The sequence below is a fragment of the Ranitomeya variabilis genome, chromosome 2 (assembly GCF_051348905.1).
Source record: "Ranitomeya variabilis isolate aRanVar5 chromosome 2, aRanVar5.hap1, whole genome shotgun sequence".
NCBI classification, from domain to species: Eukaryota; Metazoa; Chordata; class Amphibia; order Anura; family Dendrobatidae; genus Ranitomeya; species Ranitomeya variabilis.
Window position 1 is genome coordinate 43,451,056 of NC_135233.1, and position 5,987 is coordinate 43,457,042.

At 39.8% G+C, this 5,987-nt stretch overlaps 1 long non-coding RNA gene across 1 annotated transcript; it reads left to right on the forward strand.

Annotated features, from left to right (window-relative positions):
* The first annotated feature begins 1,783 nt into the window (after positions 1-1,783).
* LOC143809066 (uncharacterized) lies at positions 1,784-5,512 on the forward strand. The gene is made up of 5 exons (XR_013222052.1): positions 1,784-1,793; positions 2,065-2,153; positions 3,654-3,712; positions 4,667-4,762; positions 5,347-5,512. It is a non-coding gene; the product is annotated as an uncharacterized LOC143809066 (long non-coding RNA).
* Positions 5,513-5,987: the final 475 nt, after the last annotated feature.

Below are 5,987 nucleotides of genomic sequence, written 5' to 3' on the forward strand. Positions count from 1 at the left end.
CACCTGGACTGGATGCTGTTCCTTTGCTTTTTTGACTATTGCTTTCCAATTGGGTTCAATGGATCTGGAGCGTGCACCCCCTTACTTGAAGTGCTGTTGGGTGTTTCTTTCTTTGCCAACAGGGATATAAGGATCTTGACTAGAGGACTGCATCTGCTAAAGGAGCTGAAATTTTTTGTCGTGAAGATATTAATTTAAAATGTGTTTTGGAAGTAGCTAAAAAATTATTAAAGAGGATAGATCATCAATGTCTCATCGGCCGGAGTTCGGCACCTGGCACCCCCGATGATCAGCTGTTATCATTTCCAGTGGCAGAGGCAGTACTCACTTGCGGTGCTCGCTGTTTTCTGGCAGTGGTCGAGGCCGGGTACTGCACATTCATCTCCTATTCAAATCATAGGAAGTGGATGTGTAGTACCCAGCAGCGGACACTATTAGAAGATGGCGAGTGAGTACTTCCAGATGGCGGCCGTTGCCACTGACACCAATAACAACTGATCGGTGAGGGTGCCGGGTGTCGGACCTCAGCCAATCAGGCATTGATGACCTATCCTAAGGATAGGATGAATGCCCTATCGAGATATCTAGTATATATAACCTGTAACATTATACTTTTCCAGAAAGGCATCCAGTCCCCTCTTAAATTTAAGTAATGAATCACTCGTTACAACATCATACGGCAGAGAGTTCCATAGTCTCACTGCTCTTACAGTAAAGAATCCGCATCTGTGATTATGCTTAAACCTTCTATCCTCAGACGTAGAGGATGCCTCCTTGTCCCCGTCTCAGGTCTATGATTAAAAAGATCATTAGAAAGGTCTTTGTACTGTCCCCTCATGTATTTTTACATTGTAATAAGATCAACCCAAAGCCCTTGATTTTCCAAACTAAATAGCCCCAAGTGTAATAACCTATCTTGGTATTGCAGACCCCCCAGTCCTCTAATAACCTTGGTCGCTCTTCTCTGCACCCGCTCCAGTTCAGCTATGTCTTTCTTATACACCGGAGACCAGAACTGTGCACAGTATTCTAAGTGTGGTCGACCTAGTGACTTGTATAGAGGTAAAATTATGTTCTCCTCATGAGCATCTATGCCTCTTTTAATGCATCCCATTATTTTATTTGCCTTTGTAGCAGCTGCCTGACACTGGCCACTGAATATGAGTATACATATCAGAAGAAAAAAAACATCTGGTCCTTAGAAGGTCCTAAAAGTAGGGAAATAGAATCTCAGAAAACAACATGATAAAAAATGCTACAAAATACTACATCATTATTTATTTAACAAAAAGTAAGCCAAAATGCAAGAGCAATGTGTGATAAATGAAGGACACCATTGATGCAACTTCAAGTTATTGCTGCTAAAGATGATTCTAAAAGCTGTTGATTCATGGGGTGTACTTATTTTTCACTCTCTGCTTCTGCATTTTGATGCAGTTTTCGGTGAATAAATAATGGCACGGTTGACTTGTCACGTGTTGTTCATCTCAGGATGTATTTTGTATTTTGTCCTGATGTGTAAAACCAAACAGTTCAATCAGGGTGTACTCAGAACTTCTCATAACTGTATAAACTCTTATTTTAGTGCGAGTACGATCCACACTTGCGCACCAGTTGTGCCATGCCGCCTGTTGGATCAGTTTCGGTGAAGGCAGAGACAACCATGGCCCGTTATGGCAGGCCGTCACAAGAAGGGTAAATCGTACCCATCCCGAGCTGCCAAAAGTGACAGAAAATCACAGTTTTACCATTCACTATAAGTACAACTACAAATGCTCTCTGTGTGATAACGAGTAAGTGAATTTTATTATTCATCTCCTCATGAAACACAATCACTGCTGAGAGACGTCAGTGTGGTTCTGTTGATATAATGTTTTTATACTTTACTACCATCAGAGCGGACTGACGTCGAGGGCTTTAGGGTTTATGATGCTACATGTTATATTTTCTGTGCTGGGGTCAGTTCTTAATATATTGGTTTCAATTTCGACTTTTTAATATAATCCTTGGTATTAATGAATGTTCATTCCAGTCCGGTAACCAATATTTCTCTTATCTTTGCAGAATTGGGCGTTTTCAAAAAATAGCTGACAACAAATGTTACTGTCACCGGTGCGGAGGCCGATTACGTCAACTGTCTGTCAGCTAAACATGTAACTATCCTTCAGAATATTTTGTCTCTAATTTTGTTTCTTTATAATTAGTGTTGAGTAGGGTTGAGCGACCTTGACTTTTTTAGGGTCGAGTCATGTTTCACGAAATCCGACTGTTGGAAAAGTCGAGTCGGGCGAAATCGGCCGATTACTGCGCAAAGTCGAGGATCGGCCGGAACACGAAACCCTATGCACGTCAATGGGGATAATTTTTTTTTTCTCTCTCTCTCTCTCTCTCTCTCTCTCTCCCCCTCCGTCCCAGCACAGAAAATTTCGTTTTACACATTCCAAATCGCTACTGCGCACAAGCGATAAAATGATGATAGGCGTGCACGCCCTAACTATGTCATCACTCTGCCCACGCTCCTTCATTGGCTGTAAAAATGGTGCTAAACGCGTCATACGAAACGCGACTTTGGCACCAAGATCGCGTACCGCATGGCCGACCCCACACAGGGATCGGGTCGGGTTTCATGAGACGCCGACTTTACCAAAAGTCGGCGACTTATGAAAATGAACAATCCGTTTCGCTCAACCCTAGTGTTGAGCATTCCGATACCGCAAGTATCGGGTATCGGCCGATACTTGCGGTATCGGAATTCCGATACCGAGATCCGATACTTTTGTGGTATCGAGAATCGGTATCGGGATTAATATCAATGTGTAAAAGAAAGAATTAAAATAAAAAATAGGGATATACTCACCTCTCCGGCAGTGAGACCTTAGGTGACGTCACGGCTTTGTGATTGGTCGCGTAGCGGTCACGCGACCACTACGCGACCAATCAGAAGCTGCGGACGTCTTCTAAGGTATTTCAAGCGCTTGAAAGACCTTAGGTGACGTCACGGCTTTGTGATTGGTCGCGTAGCGGTCACGCGGCCGCTACGGACCAATCAGAGCGCCGTGACGTCATCTAAGGCCCTTCAAGCGCGCATTCTTAGGTACAACGGCTCCCGGTTACGGCGGTAAAGTCCAGGGCGCGTCAGAGGGTGAGTATATCCCTATTTTTTATTTTAATTCTTTCTTTTACACATTGATATGGATCCCAGGGCCTGAAGGAGAGTTTCCTCTCCTTCAGACCCTGGGAACCATACAGGATACCGTCCGATACTTGGTGTCCCATTGACTTGTATTGGTATCGGGTATCGGTATCGGATTAGATCCGATACTTTGCCGGTATCGGCCGATACTTTCCGATACCGATACTTTCAAGTATCGGACGGTATCGCTCAACACTATTTATAATTTAAAGTTCAGACACTTTTATATATTTTCTCCTGAGTAGCGAAACAATATCTGTGCTCATCATCAGCACAAGTAATTAGCAGCAAAGATTCACAATCCGTCCTCTTAGGTTACCAGATAAACCCTGGTTACATTTCCCATAACTCGCTGGATATGGAATGATTGACAATTCCCAGCAATTATCTACAATGCTTTGGAAAACCTTCTATATTTTTAAGCTTTGTTGGATGTAATTATTTTTCTTTATATTTCCAGGTTCATTATTTGATTTGAGATTTATCTAAATATCGTCATCTCATCTACCCGTGATGGAGGTAAGAACGAATCCTCCACTATTGTCAGCAATCTATAATAAGTGATTTTTATAATATTGAGAATCCTAAGTCTCTAATTTAGTCTCTTATTGAGTTTTATCATTTAAAGTTTAACACTAGAACTACCGCAGGTTTCATAATACCTATAACTACCATCAGGGGTCATTTTGACCCCCATTCAAAAGTACTAATTTTGGAGTAAAAATAACTTTTTTGTTGCCAACAAATTAAAGAACATTTATTTTAACTTAGTAGGAACAGTGTTAAGATCAAGTACAGCACGCATTTTCATTTTACATGGTCATAGCATGAAGCTATGAAGAATGAACTCCCGTCTGCTAATTTTACTTCCAGTTGCTGTTTTATAGAGTATAGTTGCGTTTATAGCTGCTAAATCAAGTACATTACAAAACACCTGAACAGGCCATCGGCGGCTTCCATATTTTGTGGTGTACTTTCAAGCTATCTGGTCTACTGTGTCCACTCCAACCTTTGTTTTATTGTAAAATTGTACCGTTTCCGTTTTTTTTCCTTGTTGTTTCCAACTGCTACATCTGGGTGAAGACTACTGAGCAAAATGACATTCTTATTTGGCTTACCTTAGTAAACTGTAAGAGTGATGTCACCATTCTTCATTAGAGTAGTCTCATATGTATTTGTTATTAGGAGACTTGCCTACTACTACTTTTATGTATGGGGTCAAATTGACCCTTTCAATACTTACTATATAGGTATGAATTGTAAAATCCGGGCCCCTGAAAAAGTTTCAATTCATTTTTGTGTCCTAAAATATACACTACCATGAATAAATAAAAGTCACAAAAACTCAGAACTCATTTGTTAAAATGTTAGAAATTACAGGAAACAGAAATAGCAAAAGGGTCAAAATGACCCCTCCGGTAGTTCTAGTGTTAAGTGTTTTTTTATATATTTTGCCTTTTTTTCACCATGTAGGGAGACAATCAGTTTACGTCTTCACCACAAGCAGCTAACAGCAAACATTCAGAATCCACCTCTTCTGACACAAAGCTTCCAACACGTATTTTCCAGGTAAATATTTCTGTGTTTTTCCTCTATTTATATATGTTCTTCATGTCAATACTAAATCACTGTAAGTAACAATCATTCTTGCTTTCAAGAAGTGAAACAGCGAGGACATGATAATGTAAGCAAGGTGTAATAAGAGAAAAGAAATATAGTTTTTATTACTGGATTTATTTTAAACAATGATATTTTTTTCTGTACAATTATTTAAATCTGTTTGAGAAAGGAAGTAATCGATGAAAGTTATCAGCCTACTGCTGCGGGAGAATCGCCAACACACAATCTGACGGGCGAGATAAGTCCCTCAAGCATTACATGCCGTATAGATCTATTATGAGTACACTCACCATAGTCGTATGGTTCGTATCGCATTTTTCTAACATTACACTAATATTGGCAACTTCCTATTTTCAATTTCCAAATTGGCCTTTTTTGTAGACAATATATAATGGAATATTTCATATCTATTTCAACTTCAGCTGATGACCAAAAATATAATGTTGAAGTTGCCTTTGCTTAGTTTGTTTCATTTGATAGCCAGTACATATTGTAAAATTTTTAAAAACATGTCTTATTATAATTCTTTTCAGGTTAATGAGAAAGGTGACTTATCGCTTCTATACAAGCATGACACATCTTGGAAGACAAAGGTGAATACCTGCACCGACCTGCGCTGAAAACATGATCAGATGCAGTTTCCAAGACCTGGAGAATCTCTACACGTGTTTTTTTTTTCAGAACTGCCCAGCAATGGATATGGCGTTGGACATTTGAACATTAATAGTCAAAACTTGTTATTCCAATTTTTCTGAGTTAGATATAAATATGATTAAAATTAAATAAATTCATTCTCTCTTGTTTTGGACTTTTGTTCTGTAAAACAATGGCTTTTGCTAAACATTTTATAATTAGTGATGAGCGAGCACTAAAATGCTTGGGTGCTCGTTGCTCGGGTCGAGCAAATTGGAATACTTGGGTACTCGACCCAAGCAACGAGCACAATGTAAGTCTAAGGGAAACCCTAGTATTTTTTACCGTTATTCCCCCCGGGGGTCCTTTTTAGGTCTAAAAACATCTGAAAATGATGGAAACACTGCTCAAATGACCCTGGAAGCATTTCTGACTCCTAGGTCACAGCTGTAAGCAATGTTGTCAGAATTTCACTCCAGTTTTACAGGTGCACCCAAAAACATAAAAAAACGAAACCAAAATGGATTTTGCTGGGAAATAT